This window comes from Peromyscus leucopus, chromosome 18 (assembly GCF_004664715.2).
Source record: "Peromyscus leucopus breed LL Stock chromosome 18, UCI_PerLeu_2.1, whole genome shotgun sequence".
In the NCBI taxonomy this organism is placed as follows: Eukaryota; Metazoa; Chordata; class Mammalia; order Rodentia; family Cricetidae; genus Peromyscus; species Peromyscus leucopus.
This window is the reverse complement of record NC_051078.1, coordinates 21,295,547-21,313,496: the sequence shown is the minus strand read 5'-3', so window position 1 is coordinate 21,313,496 and position 17,950 is coordinate 21,295,547. Positions and strand designations below refer to the sequence as shown.

General features: G+C 36.0%; 1 protein-coding gene and 1 non-coding gene across 3 annotated transcripts in view; one reads left to right on the top strand and one right to left on the bottom strand.

Annotated features, from left to right (window-relative positions):
• Positions 1-17,950, bottom strand: part of Syt1 (synaptotagmin 1) — a 505,793-nt gene that overhangs the window by 463,824 nt on the left and 24,019 nt on the right. The window lies entirely within an intron of this gene.
• Positions 9,030-9,106, top strand: Trnaa-agc. The gene has a single exon. It is a non-coding gene; the product is annotated as a tRNA-Ala (tRNA).

Below are 17,950 nucleotides of genomic sequence, written 5' to 3'. Positions count from 1 at the left end.
GGATTTTTTTAGGTTTAACATTTTCTTTGACAGAGGTATCCATTTCTTCTATCATGTTCCCAATACCTGAGATTTTTCTCTTCCATTTCTTGTATTATGTTAGTGAGGCTTGCTTTTACGGTTTCTGTTTGAGTTCTTAAATTTTTTCATTTCCAGATTTCCCTCAATTTGGATTTTAATGATTCTATTTCCACTTTCAGGTCTTGAACTGTTTTATTCATTCACTTTCACCGTTTGTATTTTCATAGATTTCTTTAGGGATTTGTTCATTTTCTCTTTTAAGACCTCTATCATATTCATAAAGCTCTTTTAAACTCTTTCTTTCTTTTACCTTTTTTTCTTTTCTTTTTTCTCTTGTGGGTTTTTAGAGACAGGGTTTCTCTGTGTATCTTTGGCCATCCTGGAACTCACTCTGTAGACTTGGCTGGCCTCAAACTCACAGATTGAGTGACCGCCTGCCTTTGTCTCCCAAGTGCTGAGATTTAAGGCATGATCCACAATTACCTGGCCTTAAGGTCTTTTTTCTTGTTCTTCAGCTATGCTACAATAATCATGACACTTTGTTCTTACTGTTTTTGACTATGTTTTAACACTGGGTTTGTGAATAATGTAATTCTAGCTGCTGATGTCTTTGTTGGGTAGATGTTTTGTTCCTTTGTTTCTACTGCTCTTTCTAATTCTTAAGAGAGTGCGGCCACTGTGTGTTGCCTGGTAGGAAATTCTTCTTGAATCCTGATAGATGTGTCCACTTGGGCTCCAAGTAAAAATCTGTTTCCAGGTTTTGGGAGCTGACACTTAAGAATGAGGGTAGGCCAGGAAGCAGGGCTGAGGTCCACAGGTGGAGGCAAGCAAAGTGTTCCACCAGGATCTTCTTAGTCCCCTAGGAATAGGGCAGAAAGTAGAGGCCACAGTGGAAGGTCTGCTACAGATCTGGTGATAAGACTAGGGGATTGGATTTTGAGGGGAAGAAGGAGAGGTGAGGATCTGCAGTTATGTTCTCTCTCTCTCTCTCTGTCTCTCTGTCTCTGTCTCTCTCTGTCTCTCTGTCTCTCTCTCTCTCTGGAGTGGTCTTCCTGTTCCCAGGAAATGCCTGTTGGAGTTAGGGGCTGGGATAAAACATTGAGCCATGGAAATGAAGTTTGGAAGGGAAGATCTGTGTGACTCACTGGAAAAAATGATGGGGAGTGGTCTTCTACAGAGCCTGCAATAAGACTGGGGGACTGATTTCAGGGGAGCTGAGGGAGAAGTGAAGATATGCAGTTAGCCTACATGCTTTTCTGGACAGAGTCATCTGTTGCTATTTAATAGAGGCCAAACAGACTCTAGAGACCACAGATGCCAAACCAGATTACCATACCCAGCAAAACTTTCTCAATAGATGAAGAAAATAAGACATTCCATGATAAAATCAAATTTAAGCAATATCTATCTCAAATTCAGTCCTACAGGAGGTGCTAAAAACAAAACTCCAGCCTAAAGAGGTTAATAACACACAAGAAAATACAAGGAATAAATAACCAGACCAACAAATCAAAGAAGGTCTCTTTCTCTCTCTCTCTCTCTCTCTCTCTCTCTCTCTCTCTCTCTCTCTCTCTCTCTCTCTCACACACACACACACACACACACACACACACCCCATTACTACCACCACCACAACAAGGAAATAACAACAAATACTGCTCATTGATATTTCTCAACATCAGTGGTTGAAATTTTCCCCAACAAAAAGATGCAGACTAATAGAATTGATCCAAAAAACAGGATCTATGCTTCTGCTTCATCCAAAAAATGTACCTCAACACCAAAGGTACACATTTCCTCAGGGTAAAAGAATGGAAAAAGATACTCCAAGAAAAGAGACCTAAGAAGTGAGCTGGCGTAGCTATTATATATGTCACAAAATAGACTTCAAACAAAAACAAATTGGAAGAGATAGAGAAGTACACTACACCCTCATCAAAGAAAAAAATCCACCAGGAGGATAGTGCAATTCTTAACATCTGTGTACCAAAACCAAGGACAACCAAATTCATAAAAGAAACAGTTCTACAGCTTAAATCACACATTGACCTTTACATACTGATAGTAGAAGACTCTGATGTCCCATTCTTGCTAATAGGCCAACTCCAAATGGATCAAAGACCTCAACATAAAACCAGATGCATTGAACCTGATAGAAAAGAAACTGGGAAATAGCTTCAAACTCATTGGCATGGGAAATCCTTTCTAAACAGAACACCATTAGCACAGGCATGAAAATCGACAATTAATAAATGAGACCTCATGAAACTGAAAAGCTGCACAGCAAAGGTTACTGTCATTCTGGGAATGCAACAATGTACAGAATTGGAAAGTTGTTTTTTTTTTTTTAATCAACTATACATCTGACAGAGAACTAATATCCAATAACAAAACTTAGGAAACTTGATATCAAGAAAAAAATATCCCAATTAAAAAATGGGATATGCATCTAAACAGAGAATTCTCAAAAGAGGAAACTCAAATGACTGAGAAACACAGAGCTGTTCATCGTCCTTTACCATCAGAGAAATGTCAATCAAAACTACTTTGAGATTTCATCTTACAACCATCGGAATGGCTAAAATCAATAAAACAAATGACAGTTCATGCCAGTGAGGATGTAAAGTAATGGAAACACATTGCTGGGGGAACTTCAAACTTCTACAACCACTATGGAAATCAGTTTGGTGGTTCCTTCAGAAGATAGGAATCAAACTATCTAAATATCTGGCTCTACCATTCTTGGGCACATACTCAAAGAATGCTTCATCCTACCACTGCGAAACTTGCTCAGCCTTTCTCATTTTTGCTCTATTCATAATAGACAGAAATTGGAAGAGAAGAAAATATTTTACTTGGGAGCTAAAATTAAGTGGTTCATTGTCCCTTTAGTTCCTGAAGCCTTCATGAAGGAGATTTTGTATGACTGCTTTGCATCCTCAATGTTCAAAACATGGCTCTGAGTGCCCTACCACTATCGTTCACTTGAAAAAGCATTTCCTTATTATGGTTATTTGTATTTATAATTCTGTGTTTATACATTTCATATATACAGCACATATAAGCATTAGTGCATCTTATGGTACAAAGTCCTTCTCAAATTAGTAATCTGTTAACTTGTTATTGGATAGGCTACATTTGGAATTTGACAGCTTTCTTGAGCATAAGAAAGACGTTGGAGCTGGGTGCAACGGTACACAGCTGTAATCTCAGTTGAGGCAGGAGAACCATCCATGAGTTCGAGGCCAGCTTGATTTATATGGTGAGTTTCAAACAAGTCACTTATACAATGAAACGATGTCTCTAGTGCTGATATTATACTACCCTCTCCCCCTCACTGCCTCCCACATACATCGAAAAAATGAAACAAATCACTGGAGTGTGGCTCCTGGAATTGAGAATTCTTGTCAAGTTCTGCTTCACAAATACATTATTTTCAGTTTTGTAAAGCTTTGTGTGTGTGTGTGTGTGTGTGTGTGTGTGTGTGTGTGTGTGTGTATCACCTGAAAATGGAAATGTATATATTCTATAAATTCATAATTATAAAATGGTATGCATTTAAAAAAGAAACAAAGAGATAAAGAAAAATAACTCACCCTAAATGATGCCTCGAAAAATGTCTGATAAGAAATGAAGGGAAAATCTAATCTCAGAAAGTCATTAAACTAATCACACACATATATAAGATAATCATAGTTACAAGAGGTTAATGGAAATGGGAATGAGAGCATGGAGTGCTTATGGGGTATGGAAAAAAATAGAATTGTAATGTACTGGTTTAATGTTGGTTCAATAAGAAATAGAAATAACCTGTAATTCAAAAGTCCTCCTGTCCTGTAGGGATTATAAATTTTTGCTGGATCAAAAGCCCTCAATTTTACATAAGTAAATTGTGATCTGATTTTAAACGGGTTCCTTATGGATGTGTGCAATAAAGATGGTTATCCAGAAATGTTCAATCCCCAAGTACAGAAACAAAATTGACTTAGTAGAAATAACAGAAAACTTCAATTGCCTACTGAAGTGATTTCTTTTCTTTTCTCTCTCTTTTTTTTCTCTTTTGGTTTTCTGAGACAAGGTTTTTCTCTGTGTAGTTTTGGTGCCTGTCCTGGATCCTACTCTGTAGACTAGGCTGGCCTTGAACTCACAGAGATTCTCCTGGCTCTGCCTCCCCAGTGCTGGGATTAAAGGTGTGTGCCACCGCCGCCCCGGCTCCTGAAGTGATTTCAGATTAGGATGAAAACAACAGACTCTCCCTTTCACCAGCTCCTGTTTTCTTTGCAGTTGTAACAGCTATGATTTTGTTGAGCCTGTTTTGTTTATAAAACAGGTTTATATTATAAGATAAATTGGAAATATTATCAATACCGAATGGAATGTGGCAAATTGTGTCTTAGTGATTAGGGGAAAATCTTGGCCTTTCAGTTCAGATCTGTAGAATAGTATTATTGGTACAAATTCTCATCTAAGAAGGGACCTTAGAATTCTGCTCTATTTTAAGTCATAGAGGTATTAGATTACCAATACTGGCAGGGGCTGATTGCCTGCTTTTTGAGGTTGTACCACATACCCTTAAAGTGATATTATATATGGGAATATCATAACTAGTCCTCAAATAAAACACATCTAGCTTCAAATTCTGCAAGTTTATGATGATCATTTCACTAAAACCGTGGAATAAGAAAGATCTGCTGTGTATAAAGATAGACATCCCATGCATATTAGTTGACTGAAAAGAAAATTTGAAGATTATAGATAAGAGGAAACAGAGCTTAATGGAGATAAAGTGATTCCCTCCTGACTCAACTTCTACCCAATAAAGGTTAGTTTTGAAACCTAGAAAATCCTTGACAAATTCTTTTCCTTGCGTTTCTGTGTTTTTCCAGAGACAAAATAAATTCAGGTACACATATAACTGTATGACAATTGCTTATACAAAGGTATGTGTGTCTTCTTGCATGTAAACAGGGTGATAAGAGAAGCAGAATTTCAAAAATAAGACTATTGTGAAATGTGAAAGTTTTTCTTACTAACCAATCCCGTTAATTATTTTGACCTTTTTGCAGGAAACACAATTTGCATATATTCCCAGGCAGCAGCCGGGCTGCTGGGTAAGCAAGTTGTGATTTCAGACTCTAGAAGCTGTTTGGAGAAAAGTGCTTCTCCCTCTATACCTGAGAGGTAATTAAAATAAGCCATCCCTTCAAAGCATGGAGCTAAGAATGGGATCGGTGTTTTGTATAAGCAAGGCTCCTAATGCTTTTGCTTCTGTTAAGTTCAGGAAAGCGTGGTTTGATGATGTTTTTCTGGTTGTCAAGACCCAGGCAACCTCACATTTTCATTTCGCTTGACAAAATAAAAAGTAGCTTCGTGACAGTAATAACTGAGAAGCAGATTAGAGCGTTTGACCTAACCACATATGGCATTTTATAGTTTGGCTTCAGACAGCTCCTCTTTTGAGACTTCCATCAGTACATAAAAGCAGAATTTAGCATTTAATGCTCTAATAACTATGGAACTTCTGGCAAAAAGGACTGCCTTGAGGACATAAATCCCTCAGCAGCCACATCCAACTCCATCATTGCTCAACAAACTCTCTCACTGGGTCCTTCATCAGAGAACAGGACACTCTAGGACACTCTAATGAACTAATACATTCATTCACTTCGCAGCATCACACGGTTTGATGCATTTTTCTATAATGTTGTCAATTCTTCCCTGTTGTGTGTAAAAATGTAACAATATCATTGAGAGATGTGAATCTATTTTACTGTGTGGTTTGAGTACACAGCACATTTTTACACAGAGAATAATGACTTTGGGGTCAGCTGTCTGTGGAGCTTGCCTGTATCTTTTATGGTCTTACTGTAAACGGGTTTGTGACATGTAGCCCATAGGGCTGTCGCACTGATTTTAGGAAGTAGGTTGTATAGAACAACCACTCCAGGAACCAGAACCAGTGACAGCCCTCAGTGGTGATTTCCCTTTGTAAGCACATTTTGCCATGATTGCATATTTAAATTAACCAAAATCAGAAACTTATCTTTAAATAATTACAGTAAAATATACTACCAGTAGTAGGATATGAAGGTACTAGAAGTGAAGCTTTTCATGTGTAGTTGTAAAATCTTCATTACAGTGTGACATGCTCCAAAGTCAATGTTTTAGTGATGAGAAGTTGAAGTGAAATGACAGAGTCATCAATATGATCTAGGAATACTGTGCACTTGGCAGAATAAAGACAGAGCCTAGAACATTGCCTTTTCTGGGAAGGAATCTTCTCATGTCCTCTGCCAGGATGCTTCCAGTCTGATCACGACCTATTTCAAGAGGCAGAATGTATCTTCCCATCTCACAGGAGCTAAGGACTTCCAGCTTACCTCTCAAACCTCTCAAACTTCCTCAATTAATGGTGGCCCCATAGATTACTCATTCTGACACTGACCACAGATCTTTTTCTTTATTCTTTTCTCCATATTAGCTTGCTACCTTATGTGTTGAATATCTGATGCTTTCATATAAAAGTGTTCCCCAAAATTTTAACAGACAAGTTCCAGGAAAACAGACAGCTTTTTCTGTTCTATTACTGGCAAGTCTTTAATACATAACATTCAAAACTGGGCTGATATTTATGGCTATTTGTCAAAAGTTAAATAACCATGCACTTATTAGGCAATATTTTTTTTTATTTGAGCATCCCATGAGTTAGGGGCAATGAAGAATACTTCTTTGATGCTACTTCACGTACAATTAAAATGTTTTTGCTCCATATTAAAGTTTAATGTATGGGCAATATGTTACAATATTACTTTTTGAGAAAGGTTTTATTAAGTAGTTCAAGTCAGCCTCAAAACTGTGATCCTCTTCATTCAGCCCCTCAAGTACTGGGATTATAGTGTGACCACCTCAATCAGCTATTTACATAGTTTTAATTGCATAGTAATGTGCCTCTTAAATTAATTTTTGATTAGCATACAAAAGAAAGATTTTCAATTGTTCAAACAAGATCTGAGAAACAATATGCTAGAGTTGCAAGAGATTCTTACTTGGTGGATTGTTCAATTAATCTTCTGCTTTTCCAGTTCTGTGATTCAAAACTATCATGAACACCGTGACTCAAAAACTAAAAAATTATGTTAAAAACTATTAAAGGTTTAGAAATAAAAATGTCTTTAAAAATAAAACAAATTAATTCTATTTAAATATTGGAATTTTCTAAGAAATTATTTCTAAAAACAGTTTTATTAAGTAAAGTTAATAACACCACCAAGTAATAAAACTAATAATTAAAATCTGATGTGGGAGTCAGATTGTGCACATTATTAGGACACAAAGTATATGCTTTTGTATATTTTTATGTTTTGAAGAGTACAGCTCATGTGACATTATACATAAAACAAGACTAAATACAGACGGTTTCTTATTAGTGGGGAATATTGGTATTTTGCCTCCCTATGTCAAAGAAAATATCCTGAAGCCTTTTATTTTTAAAGAGTTTCTAAACAATGAAAGTTTCACTGTGTTTGATGCTGGTTTGCATGTCATGATGAATTCTAGAATTGGTGAATTTCATCTCTGGGCAATGTTAGAGAAAAATAATGCTGACTGCTGGGGTGCAGAGGTCAGGCCTCTTTCTACATCATGCTTTAATCGGGTTCCTATGGCTGTGATAACACACCATGACCAAAGGAACTTGTAGAGGAAAGGGTTTATTTTCTCTTTTCCAGATCACAGTCCATCATAGAGGCTAAAATGGGGAGGAAGCCAGGGCAGGAAGCCAGAGGCGGAATTAAAGCCGAGGCCATGAAAGCACCCTACTTACCAGCTTGCTCCTCGTAGCTTCCTAAGCCTGCCTTATAGCTCTCAGAGTCACCCGCCCAGGGGTGGCATTGACCACAGTAGGTATCAATCACAAGTCAAAACAATACCTCACAGACTTGGCTACAGGCCTATTCTACATTGGCATTTTTCTCAGTTAAGATTCTCTATTCCAAGAGGCTTCCTCCTCTACCTGCTGATGGGTGCAAATGCAGAGACTCATAGCTACACATTAGACAGAGAGAGAGCACCCAAGTTGGAGATCTCCATTGGGTCCCTCCTCTTGGAGCTTGGGGAACCCTGTCAAAAAGGTGGCAGAAGAATTACAGGAGCCAGAGGGGTCAAGGACATCAGGAGAGCGTGGCCCACAGAATCGGTTAAGCAGGGCTCATATGGGCTCACAGACACAGAAGTGGCAACTACAGAGTCGCCATGGGTCTGAGGTAGGTCCCCTGCATCTATGTTGTCCTTGTTAGGTTGGTGTTTTCGTGGGAATCCTAACAGTGGGAGTGGAGGTGTCTCTGACTCTTTTGACGCTCTTGGGACCCAGTTCCTTCTACTGGGTTACCTAGCCCAGCCTTTGTAAGAGGGTTTGTGCCTAGTCTTATTGTTATTTCATTATGCCCTGTTTGGTTGGTATCCCTGGGAGGCCTGCTCTTTCCTGAAGGGAAAAGGAGGAGGAGTGGATCTGGAGGAGAGCAGAGGTGGGCGGGGACTGGGAAGCTGTGGAAGTAGGCGAAACTGTGATTGGGATGCTCTGTACCACTGATGGTCTTCCACTTTATAAAAAAAAAAAAAAACAAAAACAAAAAACAAAAATCTTAGGAAAAACACAATAATTTTGATGTGTTAAAAGATATTATTCAGTAAGAGCTATTATGAATGATAAATTATTTTTACTGTTCTATAATTTAATCACTCTACAAATTTATATTACCTGCTAATTTTTTGCAATATTGGGGATCAAACCTAGGACCTAGCTTATGCTAGCTAAGTGTTCTACACCAAGATATAGCTGAAGCCTTACTTTATTATTTATAACAGTAGTTCTCAGCCTTCCTCATGCTACAACCTTTAATACAGTTTCTCATGAGGTGGTGACCCCCAACCAAAACAATATATAGTTGCCACTTTATAACTGTAATTTTGCTACTCTCATGAATTGCAATGTAAAAATATGATATGCAGGGGGTTGGAGATTTAGCTCAGTGGTAGAGCGCTTGCCTAGCAAGCACAAGGCCCTGGGTTCGATCCTCAGCCCTGACCAAAAAAAAAAAAATATATATGATATGCAGGATATCTGATAAGTGACTCAAAGGGATCATGACCCACATGTTGAGAACCAATGGTCTTTATAAAGCACATACTCTAGAAGATGGCTATATAAATTCCTACATACTATTTTCCTGCTACAGCATATATAGAGGTACCCTGAAATGCATTTCATTTATTGAGCTTGCCTTTAATAGAAACTTTAACAGTCTGTCTAAACATATGTATTTTCATTTTTAGAATCAGTAGCTATTATCATACACCCAATATTAAAATTTAAGCATCATATATGGTCATAGTTAATAGAGATCCAGCAAAGTATTTGGATGCTCTCTTAAGAAGAAAGTGCTTAGGCAGACACACCCATATTTCTTTTACTAAGAGTATACTCCATTTTAAATGACATGTGATATATTTTGATCACATGGCTAGTAGAAGGCAGACCTTCAACAACACAGTTGGTGTTTGTGGGGGAATATTGCTTGGTCTTACACTCACCATTTTGTTGACAACTACATGAACAAATATTTGGACATGTTTTCATAACAACAAATTATCTCTTCCAATTACTCTCCAATTTACACTTGTGTTACTATTAACAGCTAGATTGTCCTTTCACACAAATAATAATGGCCTCAACCACTAAAATGAAAATCAAAAGCAGGCAAAGCTTAGTTTTCTTAATACCGAGACAGAAATGTTAATTACAGAGGATATTGAAATATAAAAGAACTCCCTTTGCTGTCTCCAATCTCTTTTGAACTTCTCAGGGGTTTAAATATAGTGTTCACTTGGCAGATATTCATGTCTGGAAAATGAAGAAAAGGAAAAATACCACACCAAAATAAAATCTCAGACTGAGTAACCAACAGTACTCTTCATCAATCTTAGATGGATGCTCTCATTTAGGCAAAATTCCTCCTAAGAGCTCCACACGCAACTTAAAATTAATGTTTCTAGAAAACAGTTAATTTTTATCTTCATAAAAACATTCATGACACAATGGGTGCTTGCATCTAAAAGACAGTGTTCATGAATGTTCTTTCTAGAAGTAATGGATTAGTATCAATCCAATTAGATAGAGAAACTGATACACATACCTTTAAAATATTATGTGTAGTTTTGTGTAAAAAAGAAAACAGTGAGATAAAAAGGATGGGTATTGTTCAATAGAAATATCTCATAAAAGAACGTAAAGATGCATTCATGAAATAGGATGAAAAGGAAAATATTATGTCAAGTGATTTTAATTGCTTGCTAGTGTTCTCGTGAAACCCATTAAAATTGTATGCATAGTTGACAGTGTTGAGCATTTAAATTAAGAAACAGGAATGCATCAGCAACAAAGACCCAAATTCACATTACTGTAAGTACTATAGAACAATTCATTTTTACATAGTTAGATTTTTTAAAATGTAAGTAAGATCCTGCCACAAGGTGATTTGCAATTCTCTACTGCTCTTGGTATTCGGTGTGCCTTTCTTTGGCCTATAAGAACTAGAGAATGAAATGCAGCATGCACACAAGTCTCTTCTCTACCCATTCATTCAATGCCACTGTTCTAGTCAAACCTGCTTTCTTTCCCTCTCCACAGAAACACCAAGAACATGTCTCTTTTGGGACCTCTATAGCTCACTTCATTGAGAGAACAGTACCTGAGATCTTCCAATTGCTGTGTTTCTACAACGATGATTCTCTTGACTCTAATCTAAATTTCTATTCCCCACTGTCATTCTCCAATCTTTCCGTCCTTCTCACGGGTTAATCTGCTTAATTTCACTATGTCTTCATAGGTATTAATATCTGTCTTCTCCTGAAAATAAGTTCCAAGAGAATAGGTGTATTATATAGCTTGCTGATAAATACAGTCTTAGTGACAGAAGAGAACAATACAATCAAGTAAAATATTTGTGAGATAAAAAAGAAAAATTACATAAACAAACATATTTTTAGTGATTTAATGCTATCAACACTGGAATCTTTCCAGGAAACTATGGAATCACAGCTATTTCAACTACAGCCTCCTTAGTCATCTATTCACATTTACCTACTAGCAACTTTCAATAACTACTTACTTGGCTAATATGTTTCATAAAACTTTTATTTTGTCTTGCTTTTGATACTGGAAGATAATGATATTTTTAATCTAGATAAGGAAACTGCCTTCTCATATAATTTTCTTAGCTTGTGTTTCAAAAATTACCTTACATTTAAAAAACTAGAAGATATATTCAATTTTAGAAAAAAAATAATTAATTCTCTACAAGGGGCCTTCATAATTGGAAAATAACCCACTTTACTTACAAAATAATTCACTGGTAAGATTATTTTGGAGGATTTAATGGTGTAGCTTAATGGTAGGGTGCTTAGCAAATACAAAAAAAAACCCCTAGATTTGGTCTGCAGGACCAAATAAATTAAAATAAAATGAAATAAAAAATAATTCTGTAGTTTCCCTTAAATAATATTAAAAATATAAAACGCACTAAATATATCTGATGGAATATTTTCACAATGCTGTAAAAGCAAACTCAGAAATACCAACTATATAAATCTTGTACATTAAGCAAAAAAAAAAACCCCTGTTTTTAACATAGACATTAAGTTTCAAAGACAAAAACTTCTTGAATAAGATACCCCCCAACTTCACCCCCACATCATCATCATCATCACCTAAGGAGGAAATACTAATATGTCATGCTACAGTTTAAAAACTTGCAGTTGAAGTAGATGGCATCTGCCTTCAATATTTAAATTCTGATTGCACCTAATATCAATTTAAAAAATGAAATTATTTATAAAAAAATCACAGAGATTTCTGAAAAAAAAAAACATTTTTGCCCAGTGTTTGTAGTTTTTTATTCCTTGAGATTTGTCTGACATTCTATATTGCTTAGATTTTCATATTTACTCACCAAATTATATACTGCCTTGGATGTTTCTTAATCTGCACCAGGGACTATTCTAGCTTCAACAGTATACTTTAAGGACAAGGTTGAGTCCCCTACAAGAGAGCCACTCAGAAGAAACTTACCAGTAATCTCTACTGTTAAGAGAGTTCAAGGATAACTTTCAATCTTGTATCCTACTTGAAAGTGATTCTATACAGTAAACAAGAGTTTCTCCTGCTGGTAATTATAAGAAACACTATTACAGAAGAATTGGGCAAGTCATGTCATTAATAATGAATGAATGCAACATTGTAGTCCCTCATGGAAATGGACTGAACAGATGAATTAGAGCAGAGTGAACAAAATATTACAGTATTAAAAGTTATGTCATTGTATTCCTTTCACAGACTAGGAATCAACTCTTGGAAAAAGTGATGTGTTTTCAATGTCCAGGTTAACTGACAGTTGCCACAGGTCCTTTTGGAAGGGTCAGAGACTAAGGAATTTGGGGACTCTGTGATGTTAAAATCCTATTTTCCTTCCATGTGAAATCACTGTCAAAGGTTTGCTTTTTCTTTGTAAATCATGCTTGAATTCGCCTGCAGGATCAAAAATATCTGTGCTCCTGTTCTCCAAAACCCAGAGAACAGCAGCGAGCCAGCTGGCAGGCAGAGCCCTCTGGCTGGCTGCCACTGTCGGCTGAGGTTGCAATGTGGTCCTGAGGGAAAAAACAATCATGCATTCTGTTTAACTAGAGCCATAGAATGGCATTTGTTTCTTGATGGACTGTGGGTCTATTACTAAGACAAACTGGATTAAAGCCATTCAGATCCTACTTTCTGTGACTCTGGAAAGATCAGAGAGCTGAGGAAGTTTTCAGAATGGAGATTATGTTTGTTTGTCCATCTTTGACACAATGATAAAAAAACTAAATAGAAGGTAAACATTCAGGAAACAACCTTTTTTTTTTTTTTTAACTATCATTTTTCCTTTCTTCAAATTGAACCATTTTAGCTTGCTACAGGAATTCCCTGAAGGTGAAATGATAACAAAAGCATTAACAATGTTTTTGTTAGGTCTTTGTCCAAGAATCCTGGTGCTTATTAAGGCACTTCTAATCTCAAAACAAGGCTATGAAGTAGTCCATGGCTTATTTCAATTTCACAGGCAAGAAAGATGAAGCCAGATCAAATAACCAACTCAGCACTGCAGTAGGAGGGCAAAAGTCCAGGGACACTTCGCCACACAGGGGAAGGATTTATAAGCCACATTCATTGACATCCAAGCATTCATGAATGCCTTGGGGAAGCTGGTTGGTAATGCAAGGCTTTTCAGTTTGCAAGGTCCATCTTCTCAAGGAGGAAATAAGGAAGACCAACTAAGCAGGAGTTTGGAACAGCCTCGGAGTGGCCTTTGTTCTGGGTTCCTTTTCTACCTTGGTAATTTCAGGTCTGCCCAGGAAAAAGGCTTGTGTTTACATGCTCTGTACAATACAACATAAGAGGACATCAAAGCCTTGGATCTACATCCCCTAGGCAACATAGTATTTCCAGGTGGAAAGGGAATGCTCCCAAATTTCTAATTTGAAACTTATCTTTACTTATTAACAGGTTAGTGATAATTTTGCAAGAGCTGGAGTTGATATATGTAGTGTCCTAAAACAGAGGATGCCTGTGGTGCTTAATAAACTATATAGATTGTCTGGAGTGTAACTGAGATTATCAGTGTTTGGGATGGCACTTGAATAGGTGTTCAGTTATCATCAGGCTCCTTTTAAGGGATCAGGATAAACCATGCCTGTGTATCTACACAAAAATCATAGATGGCCATTTATCAGGCTTGCAGAGTTTCATGAGGCAATGAAGATATCCATTTCCTGATTTGTATTGCATCCAAACCCTGTACACAAACAATACAAAAGAAACAAAGCAAAACTAAACATGCCTGTGATGGTTAACACTGTCCTATTAGCAAGATCTAGGTTCAACCATGAGACAAACTTCTGTGTAGATCTGTGAAGGATTATCTGGTTCAGGTTAGCCTCTTGGCATGCCTGTGAAGGATTTTCTTGGTTGGATGCACTGAAGTGAGAAGACTCACTCTGATTACAGACAGTTCTCTCATAGGCTTGGATGTTGGACAACATAAAAGGGAGGAAGCAAGCTGAGCAAGAGCAATTATTATTCTCTTCTTCCTGCTTGTGGATGCAATATGATCATTTGCCTTAAAATCCTTCTTCGGTACTTGCCCACTACAACAGGCTGAAACCTTGAGCTGTGGTCTAAAATAAACTCCTTCTCCCTGATGTTGTCCTCTGTCAAAGTATTTTATCACAGCAACCAGAACAATAACGAATGAAATTACTCAAAGGACTCCCATTCCGACTAAGTATAGTCTTAACTCAGTACTTCTGAACTGAAGAGAAAGAAACATCATCTTTCTTTTCAGCTCCAAAACATCATTAATATTATACTGGTATTTGACATATGTTAGAGACAAATAAGCCTGAATATTATTCAAGTGAAATATATATATATATGTATATATATATATATATATATATTTCAAAAGTGCAAAGGCTTCTATATATCACACATTAATTTATTCAGGATAATGTTATGGATTAATTTAAAGGGTTTGTTGGGTATTTATATGAAATATGTGTAACAAATTAAGTTTAAAATAGAATTGATCTTGAAATTTTTGTTTTCAGTGGACTGTGAACACTGTCATGGATTTACTGTGTATAGGAAGAAGGGGCTTGTGGATTTAAGGTCTGAGACTGAGGAAAGATAAATTTCATAACTGAAGATTTTTGTTAATTTTGCAGAAGAGAGGGAAGTTTTATAGGTTGAATCTGAATTTCCTCATTATTCATTTAAAAGTACCAAACAGTAAATTAAACATTACTGCTCTTACCTTTTTTCATACTCATCAATGAAAAGTATGGATAATTCAGATACCTTTTCATATTTTTAATATCTTAAGGAGTATCATATATTATATTATTTTAAGTAAAAGTTAAATGATTTTCATATGCATATTATAAATACTTAATAGAACTATCATTAACTCTTAAATTCTGAATTTTCATGAGGCTATACAGATGGGAAATATTTTATCTTGCGGTGGATGGCTGAGTTATTTCCAATTAAGCTCCCAATTTTACGTTTCAGAAGATATGTATCTAATGTCTTATGAAGAATAACATTCAGATGAAACTGGAGTTGTTACAAGTAAATATTTTGTGATAGAGTTACTCTTCTTCATTGACCTCATTTTTTATTTTTTTTTTCAACACAGAAGAGTAACTACACTATTTTCCTAATATATCTATAGGAATTTTCCTGGTCATTTATCATATATCTTTTTTTTCTTTTAAGTATGTTTTCAGTGTGTTTTTCTCATACTGTCAGTGAGAACCCCATGCATTCATTGGTAGGTTCAACAGTGGAAATAGCCAGTTCTTTATTTGAAGAGTAAAAGCAAGCATGAAAGTGTGCAGAAAGGAACCATACCAATCTAAATGCATCAAAATGCCCAAAAAGTAAATGCATGGTACTAGTACTACCCTAAATAGTTTGGGAATAAAGATCAATAGCAGGACTTTATGATAGGTAGAGCTGGCTTTCTAGAAACAAACACTTTCATTTATTCACACAGTTCAAACCAAATGTCTTAGTTACTTTTCTATTGCTGCGATAAGACATCATGTTAAAGATAAGTCATAAAAGAAAACATTTAACTTGAGGCTTATGGTTTCTGGGAGTTAGAGTCCATGGGCCATGGAGGCATGGCAACAGGCAGGTAGGCACACCAGTAGCTGAGTACTCACACCATCATGACTGCGAGGTAGGGAGAACTAAAGGAATAATGTGGGCCTTGAAAAACCTCAAAGCCTGCCCCCCAACCCCTGTTTATAAACCCTTTCCAATAAGGCCACATGGCCTAATCCTTCCCAAACAGTTCCACCAATGGAATTTGAATATGGTACTAAGTATTCAAATATATGAGCCTATGGGGGACATTCTCATTAAAACCACCACATAGACTATATAAGAAACTGGTCCCTGTGCATTATGTCGCATTTGCCTTTAAAAGCATGTATTATAACTCCCATTTTATACTTGAGAAAAAAAAGCTCAAGAATCCAATAACCTCCCCCAGCTTGACAATTAAATGCCTGAGTTTTCTTCTCGCCCTTCACTTCTTTAACCTATTTTCTTTCATCTATATCATTACCATATTTTTTATGAAGGCCTCAGTCTAGTGGTTTGGATGGAATCCATCTAGTTATTGAGGATGTGCACTGCAGCTTATGTCTGAATGTCCAGAGAAAGTATCTTGATGGTTACTGTAACTTTCATGTTTCTCTGTGTTAACTAGACTTAGAATTGGCTGCCAATTTCAAGTATTTTATATACATCATAAGCATTCATTTGGGTGTCCTATGGCACCGGATGCAATATTTTGCTATGCAGCAGAAAAAAAACCACAACTCAAAGGTAGAATTTTTTTTTTTTTTACAGAATTACAAGTATTTAAAAATTGGAATAATTAAAACGAGAATGGCTCTGTAACAACATTTTATTTTTCAAGTAAAATGCTGTATTTCAAGGCACCAAACAAGTCTTTCTAGATTCTGCTTATTATGTAGGAGGTACGCAAATGCTAAGTCTTTGGTAACTCCTAAAACAAATTTTTTACATTAAGCATTTAACAAAATAAACATTATAATTGAAGACTTTTTGTTGTTTTATTTAATGTTGATTATTTAATCGTATAATACTAAATGTCATAAGTTAGTTTTATGAGTAAGCTTTTATTACCTTTTCTCATTTTGTATTCAATGGTCTTATTTCTCAAAAGAATCCATTTTATTATGAATAATTCATTTCAATAAATAGCGATTTTAATGTGTTTTTTTTGTATTCTTTGGGAAAACTGAAAGAACTTTTTACCATTTCTGGTTAAAATAATCAACATGTTAATTTTTAACTTTATTTTTTTTAACTGCCAAAATTAAATACATTCACAGTATACAACATGTTTAATTACATATGAATATATTTTGGAACATTTAAACCAATGCAATTAACATGAACACTACTTAACAAATAAACATTTTATAAATATATATATATATATATATATATATATATATATATGATATAGAACATGATTTTTTATACACAATTATGCTGTGGAATAGCTAAATCAAGGTTATGTGGATGTCTATAGTTATAGTCTTTAATGATGAAACTCAAATCAAACCTCATTAATCTTCAAATATGTAACATACTGTTTTTAAGTGTAGTCATCATGATACACAGTTGATCACTTGAACTTAATCTAGCCTTTAATGGGAAGTTTGTGCTCTGACTAACATCTCTCCAGTGCTCCCAACCCTCAAAAGAACTCCCCAAGTAGGGTAGGCTGGCTAGCCAGCAAGCCTGGCTTTCTCAAATATGGATGCTGGATATCTGAACTCATATCCTCATGCCTACCCAGCAACCACTTTATACCATATGTGCCATCTCTCCAGTTCCTTGGAATTCCACTTCCAATTCTACATGCAACTGGAGTCATGTTGTATTTATTTCCCCCTGTCTGGCATTAAATGCTGTTACATTAATGACTAGCTCATAATTAATTTTTACTATTGTCTGCTCTCTGATAAGCATTTAATCGGTACCTTCTTCTTGATTTCTGACAAGTCTATGAAGCAAATAGTATTATCTTGATGTCCGTTTGCTAGTGAAGAACTCCTGCTCAGAGAAAGGAAGAAAGTTTGGAACTCCATGCCACATAGAAAGGAATGCACAAGGCTTAGGAGGAAGCTACTGTCAAGCCTAATTCTAGGGTGAGAGCCCAAGTTACTAGATTTTTGTTGCTAGATAACAGTAATTAAAAAGTCACAATTATAAATTTGTAATAAGATTGAGATA